The 18,396-nt window shown below is 43.7% G+C and overlaps 1 protein-coding gene across 4 annotated transcripts in view; it reads left to right on the forward strand.

Annotated features, from left to right (window-relative positions):
• The first annotated feature begins 1,865 nt into the window (after positions 1-1,865).
• LOC110504343 (diacylglycerol kinase beta) overlaps positions 1,866-18,396 on the forward strand; it is a 153,955-nt gene continuing 137,424 nt past the window's right edge. The window contains exon 1 of one of the 4 annotated variants that reach the window (XM_090229984.1): positions 1,866-2,540. The gene's annotated coding sequence lies outside the window, so the exon portion shown is untranslated. The remainder of the gene's footprint in view (positions 2,541-18,396) is intronic. The other 3 variants (XM_036974677.2, XM_036974675.2, XM_036974676.2) reach the window with 3 other exon arrangements.

The raw sequence follows: 18,396 nt of genomic DNA on the forward strand, positions 1-18,396 counted from the left end.
CTGAATATCAAAACATTCTTTAGAAAGTGGAAAAGACTTTAGATACAAGTAGTTTTTTTTCTGATGCTAAAGCATTTTACTGGCACTGTGGAGGAACTCAACAAAAGCAATGTTCCTTTGAGTACGTATTCACCCCCCTAGGGTATTGTTTCTGTTGCCTGTCCAGGGGCTCGTTCTGTTTGGGACGAGGCTTTCTTATGGCATTGTGTATGTCCTTCTACAGAGCACTCATGGCATAGGGCTGTTCTCTCTGTATACTACCATCCTTCTAGGTGCTTGGCATTATGCCCCCTGCCTATCCACGCTATTAGAAAGAAGGTGAAGAACCTAAAGAACCTAAAGAAACCTTGTTGGTTCCAGGTAGAACCCTTTTGGTTCCAAGTAGAACCATTTTGTGTTCCATGTAGAACATAGGGTTCTACATGGAACCCAAAATGGTTCTACCTGGAACCAAAAATGGTTGTCCTATGGGGACAGCCAAATAACCCGTTGGAACCCTTTTTTCTAAGTGTGCATGGCTACTTGTATCACTTTAGTTCTTGTTTTGTTTGGCTGATGTCCTTTTAGTTGTGTCAGAGAAATAGCCATAAATATTTTAATAATTACAGTTGTATTGAGTTAATTTATTTAAAGTAACTGTCCAGTGTTTCCAGATTTCTATGAAATATGACATAATTAATTACGATATGAGTGAAATACGTACTTTTCTAAGTATGAGTGGGTGTATATCGGTCATAAAAATATTCACATGAGTAGACTGCTGATTGGCAAGCTCAGCCAGCAGAATGACATAATTCTCTATGAGGAAATAGCAAGTTTGAGGTGTTTTTTAAAAGTGTTTTTCCTCCAATGTATGGTTTGGGCACAAGTAGAAGACGAGTCAACAACATTATTTGGGTATGAGTTAACAGAATATTAACTTTTAAAATAAAGATTTTCACTGGACAGCTACTTTAATGAAGCTGAAATAAGTTCAGTGTAAGATTAATTGGCAAACAAACAGAGGTGAGGTAGTGAGAGACAACAGAAGAGATAGAAAAGACTGAGAGAGAAAGAAAGGGCATGCTCTCTCCTGTTTCTCTGACTATACATTATCCCTATTTAGCTCACATTTGCCAGGAAATAATGCAGGATTTCTGTCAAATTAACATCAACTTGTGTGTGTGTGTGTTACGCGATTGTGTTTAGAGGTAGGTGAAGGAGTCAAGAGCAGGAGAGCAGAGATGTCCGAGTAGCGTTTTTTACCGGGCAAGTCCACAAACATATAGGTCAGGTACAATACCAAAATAACGCCCTCGACAAAAGAGAAACCAGTTACTCACGGAAAGAGGAAAAACTACGCTCCTAAACTTATACACACTCGGTATAATACGTGAAAATAAATAAGGCACAACCTTAACGAGCAAGATGACACGAACAATCCCGCACAAACCTAAGCAGGCAACAGGGGTAATTATACACACAGAAATTAAAGCAAATGAAAGCAGGTGTGAAAGAAACAAAGACAAAACAAACGGAAAATGAAAAAAGGATTGGTGATGGCTAGTAGGCCGCTGACGCCGACCGCCGAGCCCCCCCCCCCCCCCCGAACAGGGAGAGGAACCACCTTCGGTGGAAGTCGCGGCAGTGTGTGTTGCTGTGCATGTGTGTGATGATGGTTGTTTTTGAGTGGAAGACACACTTGAATTTTCCCATGAATTGTCTTTTCTAAGAAATGTCCTGCGCAATAGGCCAATACATTGAAATTAAATATTTGGAATTCTCTGAGATATACATACTACCAACACACAGGATGCACTGTGAGTGTGTGAGGGAGGGAGATGGGGAGGGAGAGGGAGAGAATGAAGGGGAGGGGGAGAGGGAGAGAGAGAGGCACGAGCTCTAGTGGTTTACAGGGTAGGGGGGCTGGAGGCGTTGTGGCAAAGCAGTGTCGATAAGAGCGAGAAAGATAAAGAGAGAGATTGATGGAGAGAGTGGGAGAGTGAACAGATCTATGTAATCAGGGTGTCAGAAAAAAAAGTGCAGGGACATTTTCAGCCTGCTAAGGCTGGGAAAATAATCACATAGGATCTGCAAAGCAACACTCACTAGGGCAGAGAGAGAAACAGAGAGAAGAGAGAGAGAGGGACGAAACTGAACAGAGAGAGTCGGTGACAGTGAGAGAGACAGAGAGCGAGAGAGAGACAGAGAGAGAGGAAGCTATATAGCAACAGAGCAAAGGAGAGGAACTAAGCAAAAGGGAGAGAGAGGAAAAAAGCTTAATTAATTCAGGCTGAATGGGAGGGAGGGATGTTGCTACCTCTGCCGGGGCTCCAGTGCCTTTGCTGTGCCTCTCTGTGTAGCTGGAGCTGTGTTGTGTAGCTGTGGCTCTGCTCTTTGTAGCTGTAGCTGCCGGTTTGTGTTGTGAGTGGCTCGCTGCTCTGCTCACGGGGGAAGGGAGAGCAACCCATGCCCCGGGCAGCTTGGAACGGACTGCCTATCAACCTATACTGAAGGAAGGAACACACACACAGACAGCAAAACTGCTGGGATGGGCAGAGGTATGGGACAAGCTGTGATTCTCTGTATCTCTTTCTCTGTCACTGTTTCTCTCTCTGTTTCTCTGTTTATCTCCATGTTTCTCTCATTCTCTGTTTATCTCCATGTTTCTCTCTATCTCTTTTCGCAGACAATCATTGTCCATTGATTATTACTTTCTGACCAGCCCTTGACCGCTTTCTCGCTCTCGCCATCTGTCCCTGTTTCGCTGGAATGTGTGTGTGCATGTGTGTGTGTCTGTGTGAGTGTGTGTGCGTTTATTTGTCCTTCCATCTTGCCAAGTGCCTTTCACTTTCACTCATTCTGTTTTGTCCTAAGTAACAGTGTGTGTTGATATCTTGGTTGTTGTGGTCAGTCTCTTAGTGAAAATGATACTAAAACTTGTTTCGGCCTAATGGGGGCCAGTGTGTGTGCTTGTGCTTATTGTGGCTATGATGGATGTATGGGTAATATGGTGGAGCCATAAAGAAACACAGTTACTCTGTCATTCCACTGAACTCACCCTACTGTCCTTTCTCTCAGACACATCAAGCAGGATTTATTTCTTATATTTAGCCATGCTGGATGATGTCTAAGACGGATAGTCATGTTTTGGACATATTTGTAGAATGTCTACATACACAAAAATGTGGATGAACAGTAGGGGAGAGTGGGGTAAGTTTTTACATTCAGCATCACTCCGTCAAGGGAAATATAGTGTTCTTTCTATCAAAGATATCTACATATATTTCAGGATGTTGTGTATCCCTGGAAATAATCAGAATTATTGTAAACAAAACAGTTTTGAAAAAATTGCTTGTCCAAAATAAGTGGTCTCTTGGCACAACTTACCCCGGGTAGGTAAATTGAGCCACAGCTCAGGGTAAGTTAAGCCATCTACAAATTTCTGTACTGAATTAAATATTACCACTACCTTTTTAAAACCATGTCCATCTTTATTTATTTTATCTTTAAACCCTGATGAAGACAGCTTGTCTGTCGAAACGTTGGGCATAAATATTTTTGCATCTGAGCTCTTAGAGTGTGTGGCTCTCCTTTATTTTTTTCAAGTGTTCCACTCCGCTAGCCAGCACCTCGCCTAAATAGGTGTGCGTTTCTTTCACCTCTAGATCTTTATTTCACAAACACAGTTCAAGACAATCCCAATCACATTTTCGTCTTTTAATCATTTTAAGCATATTTGAAAACAGGCTTAACACCTAAAACATCTTTGTTATTTTTTTTTAAACACTTTTAACACAGGCTCTATTGTTGCCCCATATTCCAGCGATAATGCCTTGCAATACGCCTGGGAAGAAACCACTTGCTCAACTTGCCATTGGTTCAACCATTGGCTCAACCTACCTCATGACCATTGGTTCAACTTACCCAACGGCAAACATGTTGATAATATTAGCCCACACAGCTATAAAGATGCATTTTCCTGTTAGGTTAAGGACTTCATATTCGAGCTTATATTGCATCCTCCTAACTGATGTTTAGAACAATCTGAAAATGATCTACTTTGGTTTAGAAACGGGCATCAGGAAACCTCTGACATGGTACATTCATTTGACTTGGTGAAAATCATTTGTTTTTTACTTTACTTGCTTATCACTTTTCCCAAGTGGTTTCTTCCTTTACAGACTCCATGAAATGATGACCTCTTCCTAAATATTTTGTCAAATGATCCATTTTGAGTATGGTTTGCCAGAAACAAGGGTGGCTCAACTTACCCCCTTTTTGTCATGGTTTATTTCTCACAAGAACTTGTGTTGTCAGAAGAGTTGCATTCTCATAAATAGATTCTAATGTTGCACATTTTCACACATTAAAAACCACGCAGCACATTCTTGACTGTGCTGCTGTGAGACGGGTCGAGTGATAGCTGTCACAGATTTCCAGTCCTCACCTCTGTTTGTCAAGGCTGTCACCGTTTACCTCAAGCTTTGCTCTCTCTCTCTCTCTCTCTCTCTCTCTCGCTCTCGCTCTCATTCTCTCTCTCTCGCTCTCTCTCTCTCTCTCTCTCTCTCTCTAACTCTCTCTCTCTCTCTGTCTCTCTCTCTCTGTCTCTCTCTCTCTCTCACTCTCTCTCTCTCTCCCTCTCTCTCTCTCTCTCTCTCTCTCTCTCTCTCTCTCTCTCTCTCACTCTCTCTCTCTCTCTCTGTCTCACTCTCTGTTTCTATCTCTCTCTCCCTCTCTCTCTCTCTCTCTCTCTCTCTCTCTCTCTCATTCTCTCTCTCTCTCTGTCTGTCTCTCTTTCTCTCTCTCTCTGTCTCTCTCTCTCTCTCTCTGTACCATGTGATTCAGGCGCCAGACTTTGATCAAATCGAATCAGCACTCTTAATTACGCCTCATCATCCAATTACTGAAAGCAATGGTTATTCACGCCCGGACCGGATGCCTGAATCGCAGGCTGGGTAATAAACAATGTAGGATGCTTCTGTTCTTGCACGATACACAGAGTGAAGACCTGCCTGTCTACAGAGAATGAGGAGGAACGAGAGTCTCTTTCACCACCACCACTAATTGACTATGCTGATCACGTTCTCTGAGCTCAAAACAAATCAAATCAAATGTTATTGGTCACATACACATGGTTAGCAGAAGTTATTGCGAGTGTAGCGAAATGCTTATGCTTCTAGATCTGACAGTGCAGCAGTATCTAACAGGTAATATCTAACAATTCCACAACAAAATCTAATACACACAATCTGGTAAAGGAATGGGATGAGAATATATAAGTATAAAATATATGGATGAGCAGTGACAGAGCAGCTAAGATGCAATAGATAGTAAAGAATAGATAGTGAAGGATACAGTATACAGTATATACTGTACATATGAGATGAGTAATGTGAGATATGTAAACATTCTTAAAGTGACATTAATAAAGTGGCTAGTGTTCCATTTATTAAAGTGGCCAACAGAAAATTGCATCCCAAATGGCTATTTTCTATGTGGTGCACTATATTTGCTTGGAGCCATACAGAAGTAGTGCACTGCCATTTGGGATTCAACCAAAGACATAAGTTAAGCCTAGTTATCAGAAAAGGCAAAGATGCCCATCTGTAACCATATTATTAGAATGAGAGGTTCTATGTCCATTCTATTCATTTCTAATTGTGTGGTTACAGCTTCTCATCTTTGCCTTTGAATGGAGAATCCTGTTCTACTCATTCTAATTCTATGGCTGTAACTAATGTTGGGTGACATGTTGTTGCTTTCTCTCTTGAGAAGTTGATCAATAGTCCTAGGTAAAATTAAAATAATGCAATGTCTGATAATAGCGATTTCATTACAATGGTAGTTAATAGTGATTTCATTTGTCAAACAAGTCAAGTGCAATTGGACAAAATAGTCATAACCCGTGGTTTATACACTTTTCTCTTGGGTATTCGATCTAATGTGGAGTCGTGCTGAATTATCAAGTTAGTTATTGCTTTTGTAATGAATAACCCATTCTGTGAATGTCTGTAGATAGGGAGCCGCCTCTCTGTGCTAGTGGTGGCAGTTTAACAATCTGATGGTCTTGAGATAGAAGCTGTTCGTCCTTGATAATCTTTTTTGCTTTCCTGTGACATTGGGTGTTGTAGGTGCCCTGGAGGGCAGGTAGTTTACCCCCGGTGATGCGTTGTGCAGACCGCACCACCATCTGGAGAACCCTGCGGTTGTGGGCAGTGCAGTTGCCGTACCAGATGGTGATACAGCCCGATAGGATGCTCTCAATTGTGCAGCTGTAAAATTTAAGGAGGGTTTTCAGGGACAAGCCACATTTTTCCAAGCTCCTGAGGTTGAAGAGGCACTGTTGCACCTTCTTCACCACACTGTGTGTGTGCGTGAACAATTTTGGTTTGTCGGTGATATGTAAACAAGGAACTTAAAACTTTCCACCTTCTCCACTGCTGTCCCATCGATGTGGATAGGGGGGTGCTCCCTTTTCTGTTTCCTGAAGTTCACGATCATCTCTTTTGTTTTGCTGACATTGAGTGAGAGGTTATTTTCCTGACACCACACTCCGAGGGCCCTCACCTCCTCCCCTGTAGGCTGTCTTGTCATTGTCAGTAATCAAGTTTACCACTGTAGTGGTGTCTGCAAACTTAATGGAGTTGGAGGCGTGCATGGCCACGCAGTAGTGGGTGAACAGGGAGTACAGGAGGGGGCTGAGAACGCATTCTTGTGGTGCCCCAGTGTTGAGGATCAGCGGACTGGAGATGTTATTTCCTTCCTTCACCACCTGGGGGCAGTCCATCAGGAAGTCCAGGACCCAGTTGCACAGGGCAGGGTCGAGACCGAGGGTCTCGAGCTTAATGATGAGTTTGGAGGGTAATATGGTGTTGAATGCTGAGCTGTAGTCAATGAACAGCATTCTTACATAGGTATTCCTCTAGTCCAGGTGGGATAGGGCAGTGTGCAGTGTGATGGCGATTGCATCGTCTGTGGACCTATTGAGGCGGTAAGCAAATTGGAGTCGGTCTAGGATGACAGGTAGGGTGGAGGTGATATGATCCTTGACTAGTCTCTCAAAGGACTACATGATGACAGAAGTGAGTGCTATGGGGCGATAGTCATTTAGTTCAGTAACCTTAGCTTTCTTGGGAACAGGAACAATGGTGGTCATCTTGAATTATGTGGGAACAGCAGACTGAGATAGGGATTGATTGAATATGTCCGTAAACACACCAGCCAGCTGGTTTGCGCATGCTCTGAGGACGTGGCTAGGGATGCCATCTGGGCCGGCAGCCTTGCTAGGGTTAACACGTTTAAATGTTTTACTCACATCCACCATGGAAAAGGAGAACCCACAGTCTTTGGGAGTGGGCCTTGTCGGTGGCACTGTATTGTCTTCAAAGCGCTCAAAGAAGTTGTTTAATTTGTCTGGCAGCAAGATGTCGATGTCCGCGACGGGCTGGTTTTCTTTTTGTAATCCGTGATTGTCTGTAGACCCTGAGACACACGTCTCGCGTTTGAGCCACTGATTTGCGACTCCACTTTGTCTCTATACTGATACTTTGCTTTTTAGATTACCTTACGGAGGGAATAACTACACTGTTTGTATTCGGCCATGTTTCCAGTTGCCTTGCCATGATTAAATGTGGTGGTACATGCTTTCAGTTTTGCGCAAATGCTGCCATCAATCCACGGTTTCTGGTTAGGGAAGGTTTTAATAGTCACAGTGGGTACAACATCTCTTATACACTTCCTTATAAACTCGCTCACCGAGTCAGCGTATACATCAATGTTATTGTCTGAAGCTACCCTTCCTGTTTTAGTTTCTGCCTATTTGATTGTGAGGAATTCTAGGTCAGGTGAACAAAAGGACTTGAGTTCTTGTACAATTACACCATGAGTTGTTAATCATGAAACATACACCCCCGCCCTTCTTCTTACCGGAGAGATGTTTGTTCCTGTCAGTGCGATGCACTGAAAATCCTGTTGGCTGCAATGACTCCAACAGCATGTCCCCAGCTAGCCATGTCTCCATGAAACAGATTATGTTACAATCCCGGATATCTCTTTAGAAAACAAATCTTGCCTTAATTTCGTTGACTTTGTTACCTAGGGACTTGACATTAGCGAGTAATATACGTGGAAGCGGTGGGTGGTGTGCACGCATCCGAAGCCTCACTAGAAGACTGCTCCGGCACCCTCTTCTCCATCGGCTTTGTTTTGGGTCGGCGTCTGGAATCTGTTCATAGAGATAGAGACCTCTGGGAAATCAGAGGGTGCGCATGCCTGTGTGTGCGTGTGTAGTGTGTGTGCCTGCGTAGGTGTGCGTAAGTGTGTATGTTATGTGTGTGTTTACTGTAGGAGGGTCTGTGGTGCCACTTAGATTAATGTTTACAATCATCCACGATATAAGGAGGTTGTCAGGGTTAAGTTAGGTTTGTAATAGCAGGTAGTGGTTAAGGAAGTTAAAAGATGGGGGACATTGACAGTGACATCCCACTGTAGCCATTGTGGACAGCTCCTGTTTCGTGACATGGAGTGAAAAAGGATCAATAAGTGAGTAAGAATATTCCTCCAGTGGTTCCATGTGATTAACATGACCAATCTCATAGGATGTCTCCAGGTGATTGATTACTAACAGAAAATTGCATCCCAAGTGGCTACTTCTTATGTAGTGCACTATATTTGCTTAGTGCACTGCATAGTAAATAGGGTGCCATTTGGGATTCAACCAAAGACATCTGTTAAGCCCAATTATCAGAAAAGGAAAAGATGCCCATCTGTAACCATATTATTAGAATGAGAGGTTCTACGTGTGTGGTTTCCGCTTATCATTTTTACCATTGAATGGGGAATCTTGTTCTACTCATTCTTATTCTATGGCTGTAACTAATGTTGGGTAACATGTTGTTGCTTTCTCTATTGGGAAGTTTATCAATAGTCTGATAATAGGGATTTCATTACAATGGTAGATAATAGTGATTTCATTTCAAACTATTACAGACTACAAAGGGAAGCACAACCGAGAGCTGCCCAGTAACACGAGCCTACCAGAGGAGCTAAATAACTTCTATGCTCACAGCGAGGCAATTAACAATCAAACATGCATGGGAGCATCAGCTGTTCCAGACGACCGTGTGATCACGCTTTCTGCAGACGATGTGAGTAAGACCATTAAACAGGTCAACATTCACAAGGCCACAGGGCCAGACGGATTACCAGGACGTGTACTCTGAGCATGCGCTGACCAACTGCCAAGTGTCTTCACTGACATTTTCAATCTCTCCCTGTCTAAGTCTGTAATACCAACATGTTTCAAGCAGACCACCATGGTCCCTGTCCCCAAGAACACTAAGATAACCTGCCTAAATGACTACCGACCCGTAGCACTCATGTCTGTAGCCATGAAATGCTTTGAAAGGATGGTCATGGCTCACATCAACCCCATTATCCAATAAACCCTAGACCCACTCCAATGTTCATACTGCACCAACAGATCCACAGATGATGCAATCTCTATTGCACTCCACACTGCCCTTTCACACCTGGACAAAAGGAACACCTACGTGAGAATACTGTTCATTGACTACAGCTCAGCGTTCAACACCATAGTGCCCTTAAAGCTCATCACTAAGCTAAGGACTATGGGACTAAATATATCCCCCTGCAACTGGATCCTGGACTTCCTGACGGGCCACCCACAGGTGGTAAGGGTAGGTAACAACACATCCAACACCTTGATCCTCAACACGGGGGCCCCTCAGGGATGCGTGCTCAGTCCCCTCCTGTACTGCACGGCCAGGCACGACTCCAACACCATCGTTAAGTTTGCTGATGACACAACACTGACAATGTTGAGACAGCCTATAGGGAGGAGGTCATAGACCTGACTGTGTGTGGTGCCAGGACAACAACCTCTCCCTCAACGTGATCAAGAAAAAGGAGATGACTGTGGACTACAGGAAAAAGAGAACCGAACATGCCCCCATTCTCATCGACGAGGCCGTAATGGAGCAGGTTGAGAGCTTCAAGTTTTTGGGTTTCCACATCACCAACAAACTAACATGGTCAAGCACACCAAGACAGTCGTGAAGAGGGCACGACAAAACCCATTCCTGCACAGGAGACTGAAAAGATTTGGCATGGGTCCTCAGATCGTCAATAGGTTTTACAGCTGCACCATCGAAAGCATCCTGACGGGTTGCATCACTGCCTGGTATGGTAACTGCTCGGCCTCCGACCGCAAGGCACTACAGAGGGTAGTGCGTACGGCCCAGTACATCACCATGACCAAGCTTCCTGCCATTCAGGACCTCTATACCAGGCGGTGTCAGAGGAAGGCCCTAAAAACTGTCAAAGACTCCAGCCACCCTAGTCATAGACTGTTCTCTATGCTACCGCACGGCAAGCGGTCCCAGTGCGCCAAGTCTAGGTCCACGAGGCTTCAAAACAGCTTCTACTTCCAAGCCTTAAGACTCCTGAACATCTAATCAAATGGCTACCCAGACTATTTGCATCCCCCCCAACGCTGCTTCTACTCTCTGTAATTATCTATGCATTGTCCCTTTAACTCTACCTACATGTAAATATTACCTCAATTACTTCGACACCCTCTGTATTTTGTCCCGCTATTGTTATTTACTGCTGCTTTTTAATTATTTGTTATTCTTACCTCTTACCTTTTAAAATGTATATTTTTTAAACTGCATTGTTGGTTTTAAGGGCTTGTAAAGTAAGAATTTCACTGTAAGGTGAAATACCTGTTGTATTCGGCGCATGTGACAAATAACATTTGATTTGATTTGTCAAAAAAGTCAAGTGTAATTGGACACAATAGTCATAACTCGTGGTTTATACATGTTTCTCTTGGGTACTCGATCTAATGTGGAGTCGTGCTGAATTATCGAGTTAGTTATTGCTTTTGTAATGAATAACCCATCCTGTGAATTTTTATATTCAGAGCCCGTAGTAAGATACTCTACATGACTAAATCTAAAATATGTTTTCATGTTCCATAAAAAACCCTCTTACCTCTGATGTACAGGTGTTCATTTTCATCATATAAATGTTTGCCTCTCAGTCTGGTTGTCTCCCAGCCCCAGGCCTCTTCAGAACCAGCCCTCCCAATGCTGGAGCTGGTCAGAAGGGATAAGGAACAACCTGAGTCTGGGATGTGAACATGTCTGGTCTTGCTTGCCCATGCATGGCCTTTAGTATCTAGTACAGTATACTGTAGCTTGGCTTCACCACTACCACAACAGACACAGTTCCACAATTTCATACCAATCCCCCTGTTGCCATGACACCCAGCAGCCCCTCCATAAATACTTGTGGTATTTCTGAGCCTCCCCCCGCCCTCAAGAGAATAGAGAGCCCTAACAGCCTGGCTGCTGAGCTCTGATGCTTTCTCAGCTAAGGAGGTGCACAGGGGGAAGAAAGCTGAATAAAAACAGTCAAGCTACATTTTGTGTGATGAGGATTTAGGGGAGGCACTAAGTACAGGATCCTATTTAGAAAGATGACGAAGATGAGTTGTGATTACATGGATGAGAGGTGCTAATTCTGTGTTTGTCTCAGATCAAGAAGAAGGATTGTGTGTGTGTGTGTGTGTGTGTGTGTGTGTGTGTGTGTGTGTGTGTGTGTGTGTGTGTGTGTGTGTGTGTGTGTGTGTGTGTGTGTGTGTGTGTGTGTGCGCATGCGTGCATGTGTGTGTTGGACTGTTTCAGCATCCTGTCTGACGTACCGACAGAGCAAATCATGGACAAATACCATTTATGGGCAAAGTCCAAGCTCCCTCAGTCCAGGGCCCTAAGGTTGACTATGCTCCAGTTCTCTCACTAAACTAACAGGAGATGAAAGATTTGACTTGAACTTTGCCTTTGGTCTGTACCCCTTTCCTCATGTCCTGTCAGAACATCTAATGAAATTCAGTCCTCCAATCCACAGTTATCGGCACAAGAGTGATGAGCTGCTATACTGTAGCTGATAATGAGCCTGGCTGAGTCAGGAAGGACGATCAAAGAGCAGGGCTCAAGTGGTTCAATCCATTTTAGACTGACCTGTATACCCTACTAGACCTCAGTGGGCTGCTGGATGCTCAATTAATAAGGCATGATGCTTTTTCCTCTGTGTATCAATCCGAGTGTGTGTGTCATTCAAATGTACTATTAGTCCCATTCAAATTGAGTTATGGCAAGGCAGTTCATAGAGCTTCATGGAACTGATCCTAGATCGATGACTGTGATCGTTTGAGAATAAGCTAATACATGACATATTTTAAGGTGTTGCCCATTTGGTCTTCACAATGATGAAGAACACACATGCAAAGCAGGTGGCACCCAAATAAACAGTAGGGGATTGCAAGTGTGCGCAGGTCAGGCCCATTCCTTACGGATTGATGTTCATAGTGACCTTATAGGTTTAGGGTCAGTGCATATCAGAGATAATTGCGTGCTAGTGTTCTTTAGCTATGATACCTGAAAATGTATTTTGCAAGCTATGAAAGAATCCCTGACATTTTTCTTTAGGGCATTGATTTTTTGGTGAGTAGCTGTTTGAGGCTCAGCATTCATAATGACAAAATTACTTTTAAAAAGTTGATATTTATTCCTTCTTTGCATTGCTTTAAACACTAAGTGGACTACACAATTGCAGTTTAGTATTTAGTATTCAGTTGTTTGGAGTTTGGGCTGTGATGCTGCAACATGCAGACCAGGCAGACACAGGCTGACACAAGCAGACACAAGCTGAACTGTTTTTTTTTATTTTTTAAATTGCCCAGAAAGTCATCTGGACCTCCAGCTTGTCTGTAAACAGAAACTGTCTTTAGATTTTAGGTGCAACTGCCATGACAACTGCCAGTCAAAATTCCTTCCTCAACCATCTGTCATTTTCTTTCCTCGATTGCCCTCTCACACACTGAGACCATTAGGGTTATGGAAAGGGTTAATGTCAATTCCATTCAGTCAAGTCAGGAAGAGTTTTTCTCATTCAGTGTATTTATTGAATTGGCTGAATTTAAATTAACTTGACCCTTACCCTGGTTACAGTCAGAAGCCTTTGACACAGTGACACTTCGGTTCAACATTAGCTTGTCCTCTTTCCTGAGTGCCCCACTGTTGACATGGTTTTCTTTTGTTACCCAGTAAATGGGTTGTGTTTTTTCCAGACCAGCAGTTATTCCTATTTCTGTCCCCGTCTCATCTCTCTTCCCTACACACACACAGGCACATAATCTCAAGTGGAATAAATAGACAGTGAGTGACGATAACGTGGCTATACAGTATACACAGGGTACCAGTGCCGAGTCAACTGGCAGGGATACGAGGTCATTGACTAATGATTAGAGCATTGGGCCAGTAACCGAAGGGTCGATGGTTCAAATACCCCAGCCGACAAGGTGAAAACCTGTTGATGTGCCCCTGAGCAAGGCACTTAACCCCAATTTGCTCCAGTGGCACCATACTACTATGGCTGACCCTGTAAAATAACACATTTCACTGCACCTATCTGGTGTACAAAACATTAGGAACACCTGCTCTTTACATGACATAGACCGACCAGGTGAAAGCTATGACCCCTTATTGAAGTCACCTGTTAAATTACTTCAATCAGAGTAGATGAAGAGGATGAGACAGGTTAAAGAAGGATTTTTAAGCCTTGAGACAATTGAGACATGGATCTTGTATGTGTGCCATTCAGAGGGGGAACGGGCAAGACAAAAGGCTTAAGTGCCTTTGAACGGTAGTAGGTAGAAGGTGCCAGGCACACTGGTTTGAGTGTGTCAAGAAATGCAACGCTGCTGGATTTTTCACTCTCAACAGTTTCCTGTGTGTATCAAGAATGGTCCGTCACCCATCCAGACAACTTGACACATCTGTGGAAAGCATTGGAGTCAACACGGGCCAGCATCCCTGTGGAACGCTTTCAACACCTTGTAGAGTCCATTCCCCAAATTAATTTGAGGGCAAAAGGTGGTGCAACTCAATATTAGGAATGTGTTCCTAATGTTTTGTACACTAAGTGAATGTGACAATAAAAACATTTATTCATATATTTTTTTGGTAGGGATAAAGTGACTATGCAACAGGATAGATAATAAACAGTAACATTTAGTATTTAGCAGCCTTATGGCTTGGGGGTAGAAGCTGTTAAGTTTCAGACTTGGTACATCGGTACCGCTTGCCGTGCGGTAGCAGAGAGAACAGTCTATGACTTGGATGGCTGGAGTCTTTGACAATTTTTAGGGCCTTCCTCTGACACCACCTTGTATAGAAGTCATGGATGTCAGCTCAGCCCCAATGATGTACTGGGCCATGCACACTACACTCTGTAGCGCTTTGTGGTCGAATGCCAAGCAGTTGCGATACCAAATGGTGATGCAGCCAGTCAAGATGCTCTCAATGGTGCAGCTGTATAACTTTTTGACGATCTGAGGGCCCATGCCAAATATTTTCAGGCTCCTGATGGGAAAGAGGCGTGGTAGTGCATTCTTCACGACTGAGTTGGTGTGTGTGGACCATGATAATTCCTTGATGATGTGGACACCGAGGAACTTGAATATCTCGACCCCCTCCACTACAGCCTATGTGGATGGGGATGTGCTTGGCACTCCGTTTCCTGTAGTCCATGATCAGCTCCTTTACTGAGGTTGTGGGACTGCCAGGTCACTTACTTCCTCCCTATATAATGTCTCATCGTCGTCGGTGATCAAGCCAACCACTGTTGTGTTGTCAGAAAACTGAATGATGGTGCTGGAGTCGTGGACTGCCACACAGTCATGGGTGAACAGCGAGTACAGGAGGGGACTAAGCTCACACCCCTGAGGGGCCCCCGTATTGACAGTCAGCGTGGAGGATGTATTGTTGCCTACCCTCACCACCTGAGGCCAGCTCATCAGGAAGTCCAGGATACAGTTGCAGAGGGAATAGTTCAGTCTCAGGGTCCTGAGCTTAGTGATGAGCTTGGAGCTCACTATGGTGTTGAACACTGAGCTATAGTCAATGAACAGCATTCTCGAATATGTTTTCCTTTTGTCCAGGTAGGAGAGGGCAGTGTGGAGTGCAATAGATATTGCATCATCTGTGGATCTGTTGATGTGGTATGCAAATTGGAGTGGGTCCAGGGTGTCTGGGATGATGGTGTTGATGTGAGATGCTCTCAGACATGGTTCCGCGTTGCTTGCCTCGGAGAAAATATAGAAGGATTTTAGCTAGTCTGGTAGGCTAGCATCACTGGACATCTCACGGCTGGGTTTCCCTTTTTAATTCATTATAGTTTGCAAGCCTTGCCACATCCCCACACTCATACAAACAAGTCACTTCAAGCTGACAGCAGATAGAGGGTCAGGGCCTATACTGACTGATGAGGAGACATTGTGATGCTTTTATCATGAGTACCACAGCCACTTCCTGAAGAGGGGATCCTGCATTCCATTGTTGCTTCCTGCCAGCAAGCATGTCCACATTGGCACAATGTGTTGCTATCGAATATATTTATATACTTGAGATGTTTCTCATATGTCACATGTACTTTATTATTGGTAGTGTACAAGTTTAATTTTTTGAGGACTTTACACCAAGGAACATTTAAACTGGAATGGCACTCTCAGTAATGGTTGCACAAAAATAACTAGTGACCTTAGAACTATAAGGTTCTATCTGAAAAAATATGTTTCCAAGATAATTGGTTTTAAAGTTCAGAACACTCATTGGTTTGAAAGATGTCAGCAATTTTTAATAAATATCATGAATTGGGTAATTTGCAAACCACGCCCTCAAATATTTTAATGAGCACCCATCTCTACATTATGAAATAACTGGGCTTGGTATGGGCTAGCCCGTGCGGGGCTTGGTGTGGACTAGCCCATGTTGGGCTGGTGTCCTCTAGCCTGTGTTGGACTGGTATGAACTTCGTGTGGGTTAGCCTGTGGTGGGCTTAATATGGGCTAGCACCTTGTTGGGCTGATGTGAGCTAGCCTGTGCTGGGCTAGTGTAGGCTAGCTCATGTTGGGCTGGTTTAGGCTAGCCCGTGTTATCTGAATGGAAGATAAACTGAATACTGGGTGAAACATGCGTGTATCAAGAGTCTCAGAGTAGGAGTGCTGACTTAGAATCAGACGCCCCATCTATATAATCTTATTCACTATGATCTAAATTGATACTAGATCAGTACCGAGATGCTTGTGGATTTGAGTCCTAGCTGTGCCTGTCTGGCATTGGCTGTCTTCTCATTACCTTTGACTGATTATGCTCTTTCAAACTACCCCTCACTCCATGTATTTCCTTATCTCTCTCTCCCACTACCTCTCTACCCCTCTCTCGCTCCCCCTCTTTCTCTGCCTCCCTCCTTTCTTCCTCCTCCCCTCTCTCCCCTTCTCCCTCTCTCTTTCTCTAGGGAAGGTGATGTCTTGCACCTCCATTCCTCTTTTATCGTCGTGGTGATCAGTGTCCTAATTTGGCAGTGCTGTCTCTCTAACATGCTCCAGCCATTCAGGCGAGATAAACGGCTCACTCCAGTGCAAGTTGTGCATTTATGTTTCAGTAGGTACTAGCGAGGTAGAGTACACTCGAGGTGGAGTACACGCTCGCTCCCTTTAGTACTACCTTGATTTATCTTTACACGTTTTGCAGGTCGTTCTTAACACATTTTGCATGTCTGTTTTCTGAAATGGGAGAGAACCGGTAAACATTTGCCCTGGTCGTAATAGAACTAGGGAGGGACGGTAAAGTTTGTTTCCCTTGGCAGTGTAAAGATAAACAGATCTGGGATCAGACTGCGCTGTCTTGACCTTGAATACTGGCAAGACATCACCAACAGATCTGGGACTAGGCTACCCTTGGAGAGGAATACGATTCAGATGCTGATCAGTAGGTGGCTGATTGTGCTCTCAGAATTTGGACACACACAGGTGGAAGAGGAAAGTGTGAGTGTTATTTTGATTGCTGTGTTCAAAAGAAAGACTGTAGGTGAGTGTGTGTAAGAGAGAGAGGTAGAATCAACTTACAACATATAAATGTAAATATGTTCCTTTCAATTTTGTTTTTAAATCACATCAACACATTATTGCAAGATATAGAGCTTTCAAAAACCTCAGCCGAATTAAATATTAAAGCTTACAGTAGAGGAAGAAACAGTGGTCAGTGAGTCTGGAGAGAGTAGTACTCAGTGTACTGTCTGACGACACTGCATATGGCTTGAGGACATAGAAAACCTCTGAGTCACCATTGTCTCTACAGTACCAGACAGGTCAGGGGTTGACTGGCATAATTTTAATTTAACAGACATTTGAGGAATTTAGCAGACCCATATGCATTGGGTGCGTAACCACCCATGGTGCTCAGAATGACAGCTTGTCATTCTGTGCGATTCCAAACAGACTTTGGGGCAGTTGTAGGACAATAGATCCCAAATTCATACAACCACTAGACCTAGGCTACATTATTGTAATAATGGAACTGTGAGTCGGGAAGCAGGTGAAACGTTGAATAAAACAAAACCTGGAATGAGACAATTCCATGTGGCTACAAGCCGGTACACAAGAATAATACCAACTAGTGAGTGAACATAAGAGTGACATATAAAGGGGAGGACATGATGAAGGTAATGAAGTCCAGGTGTGAATCATAATGATTAACAGGTGCGCGTAATGATGAGTGCCAGGTGTGCGTAATGATGAACGGTGGTGGAACGGTGGTTACCGGCGACGTCGTACGCCAGAGAGGAGGAGCAGGAGAAGATGTGACAATTATTAAGTAGGTTAAGAAAGAATTCTTATTTACAATGACGGCCTACCCCGGCCAAACACTAACGACGCTGGGCCAGTTGTGCGCCGCCCTATGGGACTCCCAATCACGGCCAGTTGTGATACAGCCTTGAATCAAGCCAGGGTCTGTAGTTACGCCTCTAGCACTGATATGCAATGCCTTAGACCGCTGCGCCACTTGGGAGCCACTTGGGAGCCACTTGGGAGCCACTTGGGAGCCCACATTATAGGCAGTAGGCAACGCACAAATGTTCATTGCATAATGCAATTAGCTGGAAAACACCTTTGTCAGAAGTGCCATGCACATCTCACTGGGCACAAACATCAATTCAACATCTATCCACGTTGGATCAATATAATTTATTTGAAATGACGTAGAAACAACTTGATTCAACCAGTGTGTGCCCAGTGGGATGTCAGCGATTTCATGTGTGTAATGTATAACAATTTAATTGTCAGCCAACTTACAAGCAAATACTTAATGAAATTATTGTAACAAATCAACTGGCAATGTTGCTAGCCAACTAGCCTGCTAACGATAGCCCTACCAGCCAGCTAACGTTACTTTAAAACTGAATGAGTCAGCCAGTTGCTATTAATAGCTAGCTTACAGCTACATTAAAATAAAATAAAGTTTTGGAAATACATAACGCCATCTAACCAGT

Source organism: Oncorhynchus mykiss, chromosome 3, assembly GCF_057628025.1.
Source record: "Oncorhynchus mykiss isolate SJ-2025 chromosome 3, ASM5762802v1, whole genome shotgun sequence".
NCBI classification, from domain to species: Eukaryota; Metazoa; Chordata; class Actinopteri; order Salmoniformes; family Salmonidae; genus Oncorhynchus; species Oncorhynchus mykiss.